The sequence below is a fragment of the Canis aureus genome, chromosome 4 (genome assembly GCF_053574225.1).
Source record: "Canis aureus isolate CA01 chromosome 4, VMU_Caureus_v.1.0, whole genome shotgun sequence".
NCBI classification, from domain to species: Eukaryota; Metazoa; Chordata; class Mammalia; order Carnivora; family Canidae; genus Canis; species Canis aureus.
In genome coordinates this window covers 39,051,786-39,065,464 of record NC_135614.1, presented here as the reverse complement: position 1 = coordinate 39,065,464, position 13,679 = coordinate 39,051,786, and the positions used below count along the sequence as shown (strand labels likewise).

Sequence of the window (13,679 nt, the reverse complement as noted above, 5' to 3'; positions counted from 1 at the left end):
ACACAGACACAGACACACACACACACCCTAAATTGCAAAGTTGTACATGGATACAAACATTCAGATGCACAGCCAGAACTCATGCCTGCACAGGTACGCACTTCATGCAAACCCCCAACAGGTGCACACACAGTGACACACAGAAGCCCACCCAGGGAGCAGTTACACCCATAGAGATGGCACCTGCACACGGGAGATGCACGGGGAACACACAAGCTGAGCCTACTGGTGGGGAGGACCCGAACATAGAGCTGCTGTGTCCTGCTTCGAGCCACAGGCTCCTCAGGCCCAGGCTCCTGCTACTGATGAAAATCCAATTTCTGATCCGGAGATTCAAGAGCCTCTAAGCCTCCTCCTCCCTACAGGCTCCAGAGGATCAAGGTCCCACACCGTAGAGACACACAGGCACCTCAGCTGCAGAGGAGTCCTCTGAAGTGGCTCTCAGACACGTGGGGGCACTTTGGTGCTCAGGCATGGGGGCCAGGGCGGCGGTTTCCCTTCCTTGCCTCAGACCAGAATGGAACAGTGACTAGAAACACAGACTGCCCAGCTGTGAGTGAGCGGGAACCAGTCTCTCTTCTCTCTGAGCCTCCATTTTCTCATCAGCAAAATGGGGGTATGATACCTACCTTGCAAGGTTGTAGTGAGACATGAGATAAAGTATGTAGAACATCTAGTAAGAGAGGAATAAACATTAAGTATCTTCCCCTTGACCTTGCCCTTCCACTGCTCATGGAACTGTCAGTGCAGCAGACAGACAGACTGATCCATTTAATCAGCCATAAGCATTCCTCCCAAGGTCCCTCCCTTCCAGAAACTCTGAGAATTATGGCAAAGACAGAGATAGGGACAGATAGATTGTCCAGCAGATAAGGCTGTGAAAGAGGGGGACACAGACCCTGCGGGAGCCCAGGGGACAAAGAGGCAGAGCAGGCCATCCGGGCGGGGGGGTTGGAGCTGGCCTTGCGGGATGGGCCCATTGGGCCGCATGTCCATCCAGAACAGAAGGTCCCTTAGCGCGCCTTTCATAATCGCTTCCTCAGTCACTCCCAGTGTTGACACTTACTGAACACCCACTATGTGCCAGACCCTTTACCCGTCCCTATCTGATGAATCTGCTCCCCATAACACAGCCAAGAACTTAGTACTATCTCATCTTACAGAAAAGGAAGCTAAGAGAAGGGCTGTGACCTGTTCAAGGTCACAGAGATAAGCATCAAGTGTGGCTCCAAACTCCATATGCCTCCCCCATGTCCCCCTCTCAGCCGCTGCAACAACCCCCCCCCCACCAACCTGACTGTGGTCCTCCCCAAGTTCATTGAAAGCCACGCTGTATCCCCTCCCCGCCCCCCAACTGACCTCTCTTTAGACTCTCAGCGCCTGGGAAGGATGGCCTTGGGGTCAGTGTTCCCCAGCACCCCCTCCTCCTCTGGCCCTGACCGGCCTCAGTGGCCCTGCATGCCCTCTTTCAACTGCAAGATAGCTCTGTAGTGGCCACGGCCCAGGCTTGCGCCTCTGGGTATTGAAGCAGCCCTTCCAGAGCCTGAGCATCTGCTAGCCCTACCCTCCTTAAACTCTCAACATGCGTCTGCCTGGTGACAACCGTTTTGCAGATGGACTGAGAAAGTAAGACCAGAGGCCCCAGAGAGAAGGGCCAGAGGCTCTGGGAAAGCAGTGAGTCTGAAGGCCTAAAGATGCTTCTCACTGCATCCAGAGAATCAAGAGTCATGGCTCCAAATAGCTAATAGCCCACAGGCTGAGCTAGGATTTAGGCAGGTTTTCCAGAGAATGGGCTGCTGAGAGAGATGAGTCACTCAGCCTCACGGGGTCAGCCAGCCTGTGCCTGGGAGGGTCAGTGAGCCGGGCAGACATCATCAGCCACCCCGTGGCCAACGGGCAGACTGAGTCAGTCAGGCAGGGTCAGTGGGTCAGACTACAATGAGCTGGCCCTGGCTCACACCCTCCTCCAGGCCTCTCTCCTCATCGCTGCCTCCCGGGGAGCCTTGGGGGAACACACTCAGCTCAGAGGCATCACTGCGATGGCCTGACCTTCCTCAATGCATCCGCCAGAAAGCCCCAAGGTGTAAACAGTGAAACAGTAGCCCCTAGGAGCACACATTGTGTTTCCCCTGCTCCCCCCACATACACGTGCCTATCGTGTCATGTCACACATATGCACATGCTCAGACTCATGCACACCCACACATGCACACACCCACCACATACACACATGCGCATATTGTATGCACGTACTCACAGAGGGTGGTGCACATCCACCCATGCACACATGCAGATACACACACACACACATACACATGCGCATGCACATGCTTACTGCCTCCTTCCTGCTCACGTTTTGCAATGAAGGCACTCAGGTTTTCCCCTGTGGAGGGGCCTCCTGAACAAGGGAACGCCCCAATCCCCGCCTAATCTGTCACGGAAAGGGCAGAGGAAGCCTTCAGGGGAGAGGGGGTTATTCCTCACCAGCAAGGGGTTAATGAGGGAGGAGGTGGCTGGCTCTCTGGGGCCCAGGGTCGTGCTCTATGGAAGCTAAGCAGTGACCCTTCAAAATTATGCACATTGCTCCTCTCATCCAGGCTCCTCTCATGTGGACTGGGCAAATCAGCGACTAAACCCTGTGTGCAAAGGCTGTGCAAGAAGTCTGTCTGTCCAGAAGTTGGATCAGCTCCGAGTGACATTTCAATACTTAATCATTGTGTCCAACCTTCAGACCCACACCTTGTGGATTTACATTGCATTTTAAAGTCGTGATCTCATGCTGACAACACTGCCCCTCCCATCACTTGTGCACCACAGATCTGCTCATCAGTCACCTTTGTCTCTGCCATACAGATGGGGTCAGGCCAGGCCTTCCCTGTTTGTTTAGGTCAGGACGCCATGGCTACTGTGGTATCAGTGGTCTCACAAGCATGACAGCCAGGTCCGAAGATGCCTGGTGGCAGAGCCAGCAGGCAGGCTGGCCGGCCAGGGTTTGCCTGGTTCTCCTCTGACTGACAGAAGGGATTTGGCTACATGAGTGCATGTTCTTGGGCTCAAACTTTCTTAGCCTCTGAAATGGGGGGCTTGTCAGTCTCAGAGCAACCTCTTTTCAGCCCATCATGGCGTATTCAGTGTGTGCCTTTTGGCTTCATCTGTACACGTCCCCTTTCCCCTCAATTCTTTTAACCCCAGAACAGTGAGGAAAAGTCATCTGGGCAAGCAAATGTCAATAAACTGCCTCACATGCTGAAAAAAAACAAAAAAAATCCAGGAGGGTTTTCTGGAAGCGGAGAGCTGTGGGGAACCCATGGCCCTCTGAGACCTCTTCCATTGCTGAGGCCTTTCCTCACCATACCCTGCATAGTCTACTGTGCCTGTTTTACTCCAAGGCCTTACCTGTGTGCCCAGATTTGAGGGCAGACGACGTGCATGCCCCCTAGAAATGCCCCTTGCCCAGCTCCTGACCTCAGGCACACTCATCTCTCTTGACCTTGGTTTCCTCGTCTATGGGACAAGGTCAATGAGTCTTGTTAAAAGGAGGGTGTGGGGTTATATGCAAAGTTGTCTAGGGAGCAGTTTGCAGATTTCTCATGAAGCCACCAGCCAGGGAAAGAAAAAGAACAACCCAGGCACAGCAAATGCAAAGGTCCTGGTGCAGGAATGAACCTGTCATACCTACAGAAACAGAACAAAACCCCTCAGAGCAGAAAAAACAGGAATGAATTAAAAAGGAGGAAGAAGAAAAGTACCTTTGCAGGCTGAAAAAGGGGCCAGATTATATAGGACATTTAAAGAGTGCCTAATGCAATGTTTGTCAACTACAGGGGCTGGGAAGATAAGCCTCTGTTTGGGGGCTGGATTGTACTTTAGGAGAGAATGTTTCAATCAGGAGCCCCTAAGAGAGAAGGAAGAAACAGAACCCCAGAGACACGTGTTGGTGGGCTTCCAGTCACTGCTCTGCCTAGAGCAACTCCTGACAAGGACCGGCTCCCAGATGGGGATGCCCCAGGCAGACCTGAACCTCCAGGAGGCCTTCCCAGTGCCCATGACAGGGCATGTCTGCAGGTGCCGCGGTCAGCAGCTCACGCTCCTATAGGTTTTCTCACTTTATCTTCATAACTAGCCTATGTGACAGTCCACAGCAGACCCCTTTTCCAGAACACAGAGCTTAAGTTCCAAGATGTTAGGAGGCCAAACAGTTTTTGGTGTCTCTACTGTCTGGTCCACACCATGACCTCTTGTGGGGAGCAGCTGCAGCTTTCTAACCCATCCCCTGCTTTCAGCCTTCTCCCCTAATCTGTCCTCCATACAGCAGCCAGAGGGGTCTTCTTAAAAGGCAATCAAACCTGTTCCTCCACTGCTTACAATCTACAGAGACCCACTATTCTCAGACAAAAATCCACAGTCTGCTCTGGGAACCTCGGCCCTGGGTGACTTGGCCCCCACTAGCCTCTCCCAGCTCATTTCCCCAACGTCCCCCCCCCCCGCCCCGCTCCCCCAGCTCCAGCTGCATACACCTTCTCTCTACTGCTCCAAAGCACCAAGTTCATTCCTGCCCCAGGGACTTTGCACCTGCCTCTCCCTCTCCTTGGCACATTGCACCATCTCTACCTCCTGGCAAACTCTACCTCCTTGTGAGGGCTGCTCCCTCTAGAGTAACCCCTCCCCACATCTCCTCCCCTGAACACCACACCCTGTGTTATTTTTTTTTGGCATATTTACTGACATCTGAAATTATTTTGTCTTTTTGTTTGCTTAAGTATTGTCTGTAGCTTGTTCTAGACTGCAAGCCTCCTAAAGGCAGGGATCTCATTAACACTGCTCCGTAGGGCCCGACACACCTCCCGGCACAGAGTAAGAGCCCAGAGGATATTTGTGGAATGAATGGATGGGTAATGTGCCCAAGGCCACATGATTGTCAGCTAGCAGAGGCACGATTTCCACCCAGAGCCAGAGACCTCAGGACTCCAGTACTGCGAGAGAACCCAGGATGGTGGTCCTAGTACCAGGAACTGTGAGTTCATCCTCAGCTGTCTGACTGGTAGGATGGCCTAGCTCCTCACCCACCCACCCCTCTCTTGAAATCAGGGGGCCAGACCTGAGACAATGACTCCTGCCACGTGACCTTCATGGCCCTTTCCTTCCCTCATTCTGAGGCTCAGCTTGCAGTCATTCACTACTGACCATGCACATACCCACCCACATCTGGACTGGCGCCTGGCCAGTTCTCCTTGGGGGTAGGCGCAGGGACACCAGAATCCCCACCCGCGACTCCTCAGGACAAGCACAACACAACAATTGGCCATGCCCATTGGTTCCCAGGAGCTCAAAGGCACGTGTGATCAGTAGGCCTGCAGCGGGGTGAAGATGTGGAGGGCAGGATGAGGAAGCCAGAGACACAGGCCCCAGGCCTCTCCACCTCCCTCTAGCTGTGTGACCTTGGGCAAGCACTCTGCCTCTAAGGCTCTGCTCCCTCATCTACGAAAGGAAAACAGAGTGGATTTAATGATCTCTGAGAACTCTTCAAGCTTCGAAGAGAAAGAAAAAGACTTTTTAGATGCCAGGCATTTATTAAACACCTGCTGTATACCACCATCGTATTTTATTCTCACACAAACATACAGCTACACTCAGGGACTCAGAGGGCCAGAGGCCTGCCCTCACAGCCTGTGGGTGGCACAGCTGGGGCTTGCACCAGGCCTGGCACATTCCCCTCCACCTGCGGCTCTAAGAGCCTGCCCTGCCTCCGGGCCTGCTCAATGCCCTCTACCTCACGCCTGTATGTTGGGCCTTCAGCCTCTCCCTCTGAAAAGTTTGCTTCTGTGTTGAAGCCCTCCAGGGCTGCCAGAGTGATTTGCTGCCTGACAGCTGGAGGTCCTCAGAGTGGCAAGCTAGCTCCACCCCACAGGCCTAGCTGAGTTCAGGGACCCCAAAGCCCAGGGTTCTCCAGGTGCAACTAGACCCCACCTGGGTGACCTTGGGCAAGTCAGTCAACCTCTCTGAGCCTCGTCTTCACCATATATAACATAAGAAGCATACTTCTTATCTTTGGGTGACACTGCAATGACTCAATGAAGTGCTGGCACCAAGCAGACGAAAGGAACACTCTAGACTGGACCCTAGGCACATAAGCCAAGAGATGTGGGGCTATGGAGGGCTTGGGGTGCTGGCAAAGGAGCCAGGCTCATCCCAGGCAATGTGAGGTCACTGCAGGAAGTTTCTGAGCAGGGGAGTGATATGATGTGAGGAGTATTTTAGGAAGATTCCTCTGGCAATGCAGTACAGGTTGGCTGGGAGGAGCTGTGTGGAGGAGTGTGGGCAGCATTTATGCCTGGAAAACACTTGCAAATGAGGCCCCCTCTCCCAGCCCTCCAGCATCTGAGGGAATCTGAGAAGCAGGAGCTGTGACTAGGGGTCCAGTCTTACCCCCACCCACCCACACTGCATCCACAACCCCAGGGCCATCAGCATGCCCCAGAGCAACTGCAAGCTTGCTTCCTCACCACCCCACCACCCCCCGAGCTGCAGAGCACCTTTGCCATTAGAGGGTGCTTTCTTGCATGTCCCATTTTGTCACGTCCATCCAGCTCAGAGTGGCAGCAAGAATAGGAAGCTGGAACTTGAACCAGGTCTGCAGGACGCCAAGTCCTATGCCCCTCCACTCAATGTCAGAGATATCCTGGGAGGAAACAAGCCATCCCCAGAACCCTGTCTAAGCCTCAGACAGGCACCCTCTGCCCCACCTCAGTCCAGGGCAGGATCTGAGAAAGGCTCAGCCTTGCTCAGCCCAACCCCTCTACCCCAGGAGGGGCCTGACAGGTGACTGCAAAACTTCCCAGATACAGACAGGGCCCGATACTTGGTACCAGTCACAAAGGAGTCAATCCCAGATTCACCAGGCCCCACGAGACAGTAGAGAGGAGAGAAGGACACAGGCAACGACCATGGAGGAGAGGATGCCACTGGCCCCACCTGGTCCCTGGTCTCTGTGGTTCCCCCTGCAAGGCTCAACATGTCTCACTATCAGAGAGCTTTCTGGCAACTGGTACTAGCAATATAACTCTAGTCCCTACCCGGCTGCTGCCTCGCAGGGTTGATTATCACTTCCTCTTCCTTCAGCAAATCCTCTTCTGTGCTTGCTTTCTGACAGGCCCTGGACATTCAGACATGGCCCTGCCCTCAAAGAGCTGACAGACTGGTAGTAGAGGCCAGAATGGTGCAGGGTAGTAAGTGCTGCAAGCGACGCAGGCAAACATAGCCAGATGCAGGAGATGGAGGGGTAGGGGGTGCTCAGCCAGGCACAGGGGCAGGCAAGGACAAAGGAGGAGTATCTCAGTACAATAATGGGGTGGACAGATTGCTATCAGTGGGGTACCTGTTGGGGTCAGGACATGCATGAATCAAGTGGTGCTGAGCTGAGTCTTGCTGGGGATGTAGGAGTCAGCCTGGTGACAAGAGGAAGTCAAGGTGCTCTAGGCAAAGGGAGGGGCAGGCACACAGGCACAGAGGCAAGAAAGAATGGGCTACTTCCGGAAGATTGCGGGTAGTTCAGTATGCCTAAAGGAGAGGGGGCTGGAGGGCAGCTTGGAGCAGTAACAGAGACCCTTTTCCACTGTGTTGAGGAGGTAGGGTTTGTGAGTGCTTTGTGTGCCCTTGGGTGACCTGGAGCAGGTTACTAAACCTCATGGTGCCTCAGTTTCCTCATCTGTAAAGTGTGATGTTATCCACTAACAAGTGGAAGGACTAGGATCTGAACCTCAGCTATCAGCTCAAGTCTGCATTCTAAAGCACCTCCTTGCCTTCCTACTCAGAGAACAAGTCTCTTGATTGTCCTCTCTGTGCCACTGTGGGTGTTATAAGCAGCAGGACACAGCAATAAACGGGGCAGATGAGGTTCCTCTCCTCGTGGCAATTTTATTCTAGTCAGAGAGACAAGCAATATACACATAAACAAATGTATTTAAACAAATAAAATAAAATAAAATAATTTCAGACAGTGGCAAGGGTTATAAAGGCCATTAAACAGAGTAAGGAGATAGGAGGTGACATCCTCATTTAAATAGAATTAGATAAAAGAGGCATAGTCTCTTTGAGGAGGGGACATTCAAGCCTCAAAGTGAACACCAAGAAGGAGCCAGCCAAGTGGGGATGTAGGGCAAAGGTGTTCTAGATGGAAGTAACAGCAAGTGCAAAGGTCCTGAGGCAGGAAGAAGGTTGGCAGCTTCCTTGTGGTTGGTTGGAGCAAGGAAGGGGAGAAAGGTGGGCAGAGGGAAAAGAGGGCTCAGCTCATGTGGAGACTTGGAGATCCAGGAAATGACTTTGGATTTCATTCTAAGTGTGGTGATTTTATTCTAAGCTAATAGAAGGTTTTGAAGAGAGGTGTGACATGATCTACTTTGCATTTTTTCAGGATTCCTCTGCATACTGCAGGGAGACTGTGTTGGTGTGTGTTTTAACGACAACCAGTATTGCTGTGCAGCTCTAATGACATACACATTTCAACAGCTAGTCAGTTTGCTTGTTTGGGTAGTGCTGACCCATCCATGTAACCAGCCACCTCCTATTGGGGGTTAGTGGCTCAAAATGATGCTTAGTCATCTAACAGGCCATTCGCCCTTGAAAGAGAAGAGAAGGATAGGACTTATTCTATAGGAACGCATGATGGTGAGTTTCAAAGCACTGGATCTCTCAGTCCGTATCTTCCTAGGACTGTTCCCACAAAGACCTAGAATCTTCCTCAGGCCAAGAAACATCTATGCCTCGCCCCATACACACAACCTCATGCATGCAGCCAAACTCCATGCTAGATTCTGAAAGTGCCAAGACAAATAAGACTTGACCTTGAGGGCTCCTAGCCTGCTGGGGATGATAATCATAACACAAGCAGAAGCTCTGCCCTAGCATGGGAGTGGGCACACTCTGGATGAGGACAACGCCCCAGCAGGGGAAGCCCCACGCAGAGGTGAGGGAAACTCCTGGAGGAGATGTGCTCTGACCTGAGTCCTGGTTGGGGTCCAATAGGAGAAGCAGGTTTTAGCACTGCATTCAGCTGGGTTCCTATCCTGGTGTTACTACCTGCCACCAGGAACTGCTTGAGCTGCACAAGTTTAAGCAATTCCCTCCAGACTCTAGCTCCTCCCAGGGGCTCCCTGCTGGCAGGGCTCTGGCCATCAGGTGACCTGAGATGTGTAAAGCATCAAATACAGTGTCCTGCGCCTCACAGGTGCTTAGTAAACATTAGTCCTCTCCTGCAACATTAATGGAATTGTCCCTTGGGGGGGAAACAAACATATGACAGAGCATGTTCATGTATTTTAACTTTGGGTGCTGCCTGACCGGGGTGCTCCTTGGGGAATGTAGAGTCCACGCAGCAGGCTACAACCACTGCATCAGGATATGTCAGTGGTAAGATCCCTCATGGAGGGTCCTGTGCCGATGCTGATTAAGATACTCAAGTTTGCAAATGACTTTTTTTAAAGCAGATTAGAGTGGATCCAAAGATTTCCATATAATAACATCACATTCAGAATGACCTAACATTGGCCAGACTGGAGCCCAAGGGGCAAGAGGAAGGCAAGATTTCTCTCATGCTACTATCACTTGGGAAGGCTTGAGAAAGGGTTACATTTAGGCTGGGCCTGCCTGGAGGAAAGGTGGCTTTGGAGGGAAGGAAAGAGTGAGTCTGGCAGGAGGATGAGTGGGCGGCAGACAGAGGCAGGAAAGCCACAGCAGGCACAGGGAGCATCTGGAGGTTCTTTTTGCCTGGAACTTTCTGGATCTTAGCAGACTGGCCAGACCAGCCATTGGAAAGGTAGGCTTGGCCATGCTATAAAGGACCTTGTCTACCCAGGTAAGGAGTTTAGGCTCTAGCTAACATGCCAGCATTCCCCAAAGTGCATTCTTCAGCACACCCCTTCCCTTGAGACTCTGCATTGAAAGGTTCCGTGATCTTATATGTGCTAGAAACACCACACATTGTGTCACCTCCCCAAGAATCATCATCCACAATAGCTCAACCAAAGGCCCCAAAAATTCCTGAAGGGAAAAATCCGTTTGACTTCATTTAGCCCAGCAATCCCCACTCACCTGACCAAGGGGCCCCTATTCACAGAGCCCCTGTTAATAGCTACACAATCCACTTTGAAAAATGCCAGCAGAGAAGAGGGTGAGTTGCTGACTGTTTTGAGCAGGGTCAGCGCTGTGTGGTCAAAGCTGAGCTCACAAAGGATCTATGAGTCAGCCCCATACAAGGCAGGTGAATGGAGATGCGACCCAGGGAGCCAGGTAGAGGAGAGGAGACGCAATGAGGAGGCTGGGCCAGAGTGCAGGGACCTTGGGGGTGATGGGGGTAAGGCCTGAGGAACCCACAGGCAGCGGGGAGGGAGGCAAGAAATGGCTCGGGGCAAGTAGTCTGAACTTGGACCTGCACATCCATGCTGACCAGGGCTTTCAACTTGAGGAACCAGGGAGACAGCAGAGCCCCAACTGTGACAGCTCTGGCGGGAGATGAATGAGTCGGGTTCGGGGCATCTTGTACAAAAGAAGCCTATGAGCAAGTGGCTAAACCACTCCAGAGCCAGGAGCCTGTTTTCTTGTCTCCCTGAAGCTACCCTCAAGTTAGGGAGCTTGAAAGAGGTCCTATATCCTCTCTTGCCTGACTGAGTGCTGAATCAATCTCTGTGGTTTGAGTTGAGGAGCCCCTCAAGGAAACACTCCAACACCATTCACTCCTTCAGTAAACATTTGTCAGGTCCACACTGGGCAAGCCCACACTTGGTCCTGCACCAAGAGATGACTTTGCCCTCTCTGACAAGCAGCTGTGCCAAGTTGCTGGGCAAGCAAATAAGGGCCAACATGAAGCCCCCACCAAGTCCCGATGAGGGAGTTGCCCAGAGGAAGAGACCTGTGTACTGGTTGGGAATGATTGTAAGAGGGAGGAAGAGCATCCTAGGCAGAAGCCACAGCAATTCAAAGATGCAGAGGAGGGCTCGGAGAAGAGGACCATGTGGCTAGGATGAGATCTCATCACCAGAAGTCACTTCATGGACTGCACCTCAGCTTTCTCACCTGTGAAATGGGTATGATAATCCCTCTGCAGCCTCCTCTGCAAGTTCCACAGAGGAAGGGCTATGGACAACCCCATTCCACTTGCCAGACCCTGCCAGGCCCAGTGCCAGCCATGAGGACCACAGAGACAAGCAAGCATGGAGACCAATCTGGGTTCTTTCATGCCAGACATAGGAAATTTATTTTTCGCCCTCTAGTGCTTGGAAGGTGGTTATTGCTGGAATCAAAGCCAGAGCTGTCCTCAGCTCCCAGGGGCCGAGTTCCAGATGTGCACGTCTGGCAGCCGTTCTTTGGTCCTGGCGAGAGTCTGAGGATCCGTGGGCCGCTCAAGAAGAGGCAGATGTATTTTGACAAGCCTGCCACAGCTTCTGCAGCATCCTGAGTCAAAATAAGCCCTTCTCTTGGGCAGCCCCTGGGATGGGCTATTTCTGCACCACGTTCCTTTTTTCCACATGGGGGGCTGAGCAGCAATGATTCCAGCTAAAAACAGAAGCTGCCTCAGCTGGAGCTCACGACATTCCCCTCAACGACAGAGGCATCAGCATGCAGCCTATCGCAAACTCAGAAAGCCTTTCTTGTGGACTCAAACTCAGATAATTTCCCCTGAGGGTGTAGATAGTCCAACCCAAGGAACACTCTGATAACCCTCCCATCCCAGAGGATTACAAATCATAAAAATAAGTCCTTATGTGGGTACAAAAGTTTGCCAATGACAAAAGTATTTCCTAATCCATAGGGGAGCAATGGGCTCCTGCTAATGGGCTGCTGTTGCTCCCATTTTACAGATGAGCAAACTGAGGCTCAGGGAAGTGATCTGACCCTGGAGGGAATGAAGGAGAGAATATTTGAGTCCAAGGCTGTTGGACTCTCTAGGTAAGAAAGAGCCTGCAAGAGAGGAGCTGAGGTGAATGTGTCTGTGAGCAGAATTTCTAAATTTGAGCAGATGAGAATCAAAGGGCAGGAAGGCTCACTGCCTGAGTCCCTACTCCCTGTGCCAGACACCACACAGTCACTTTGACACTTTGATGTAGCATCTCATTCTAATCTTCCAAACAGCCCTGGCAAGAGGACTCGTCATCCCCATTTTCTAGATGAGGAAACTGAGAATCAGAGAGTCGAAGGCCTTGCTTCCTTGGTGCTGGTGGAGCTGAGGCCAGGAAGAAGTTCGGGAGGGGAAGTGAGGCTGGCCCCAGAGACAGCAGGTGGCCAGGCCACATGTCTGCCTGCCGGTGTTTTCCAGAGCACGGAAGCCTCAGCACCTCAGGGGCTGGCTGGAGGTTGTCAGGCAGGTTCCGCTTTCAACAGCAAGTCAGACACAGACGAATCCTTTTACGGCTGCAGGGGCACCCACAAGGAAGTCTCCGGCTGGTGCCAGGGAATCCCTACCACCTCTCTAATATTAGCCCCCTCCCTCTCAATGACCAGAGAGCTAGCCTCGGACTTAGAGCTGGTGCCAGGCCCACAGAGCACAGAGCTGAACATCAGCACATGCTTCCTTTTCATTGAGTTTATGTGCATTGTCACCCTCCGTTCTAGCAAGTGACACTGGTTTTCCAGTGCGAAGTGGCAAGATGAAGTTTCCTTTTTAAGTAAACGCAATGAAGGGTTTTATTTTTGCAAGTGAGTGAAATTAGAGGGCAATGTTAAGTAAATAGCAGAGGTGGTGTGTAGACGTGGCAAAAACCGCGGAGGAGCTACTTCAGCGTGCGAGAGGCGGGCGCAAGCCGGCTCCTCCTTTCGAGGCCAGGCCCGGGACCAGCCCCACACTGGCACCACCACAGTTCACGATGAGACCCTTGAGAAACCTGGCGCCGACGCCCCTCCTCCCATGTGCAGCCGAACGGGCTGTGCCCGACTGCCAGCATGGGCACCACAGGTTTGCTGACAAGTGTCTCTCCATTGCCCCCTGAAATATGTTAGGGAAAAGGGAAATTGTCCCTTGGAGGTAAAACCATGTACAGAAACTTGCCAAAAGAGGCAAGAGTGAAAATTGAGCAACTGCTTCCCCCAGCCCCTTTTCTCACTGAGATCCAGGTTCAAACCTTGAGAAGATCAGAATGATAAGGTGGAAGTTCTGGAACCACGAGGCCAGAACTCAGAGCCAGCTGCCTTGCATGTGCTTGATGACCCTGAGCAAATGGCTTGCCCTGCCCTACCCAGTCTCCTCCTCTGCAGAATGGGATCAGCGGGGAGCCCTCTCCCTCGGGTTGTGGAGAGGATGACCCAAGTTCATGCAGATGAAGAATGACAGCAGCCTTGGCCCGTAGCCTACACCACATACACAGTACCTGTTACTCTTCCTCAGGCCCTGGCTAGGCAATTGCCACGTGTTATGTCAAGGCTGGCCTCAGTATTGCAGTGGGCTTGGGAGGTGCAATGCCTTGCCACAGGTCACACAGCCAGGAAGTGCTAAGGCCAGGGTAGGAGCCCAGAGTCTCCAGCTTCATGCCTGGTGCCCTTTCTCCAACACCCCTAAGATCTGCCCCCCTCCCCCACTCTCTCATTCTGAGGGTCCCCTTCTCTCCAGACTGCTTGGCCCTCCTTTGACGTGCACGAAGGAGACTCTCTTCCTTTCAGCAGGGCACAGCCAGGCCTCCACCTGCTGGGTCAAC

General features: G+C 52.5%; 1 protein-coding gene and 1 pseudogene across 4 annotated transcripts in view; one reads left to right on the top strand and one right to left on the bottom strand.

Annotated features, from left to right (window-relative positions):
- The window catches only part of LOC144312580 (small ribosomal subunit protein uS17-like), a 75,983-nt pseudogene extending 65,791 nt beyond the window's left edge, over positions 1 to 10,192 (bottom strand). Inside the window, exon 1 of the transcript XR_013378082.1 lies at positions 10,087 to 10,192. The product of XR_013378082.1 is annotated as a small ribosomal subunit protein uS17-like (transcript). The remainder of the gene's footprint in view (positions 1 to 10,086) is intronic.
- CPLX2 (complexin 2) overlaps positions 1 to 13,679 on the top strand; it is an 84,817-nt gene that overhangs the window by 40,518 nt on the left and 30,620 nt on the right. The gene's annotated exons all lie outside the window — the stretch shown is intronic.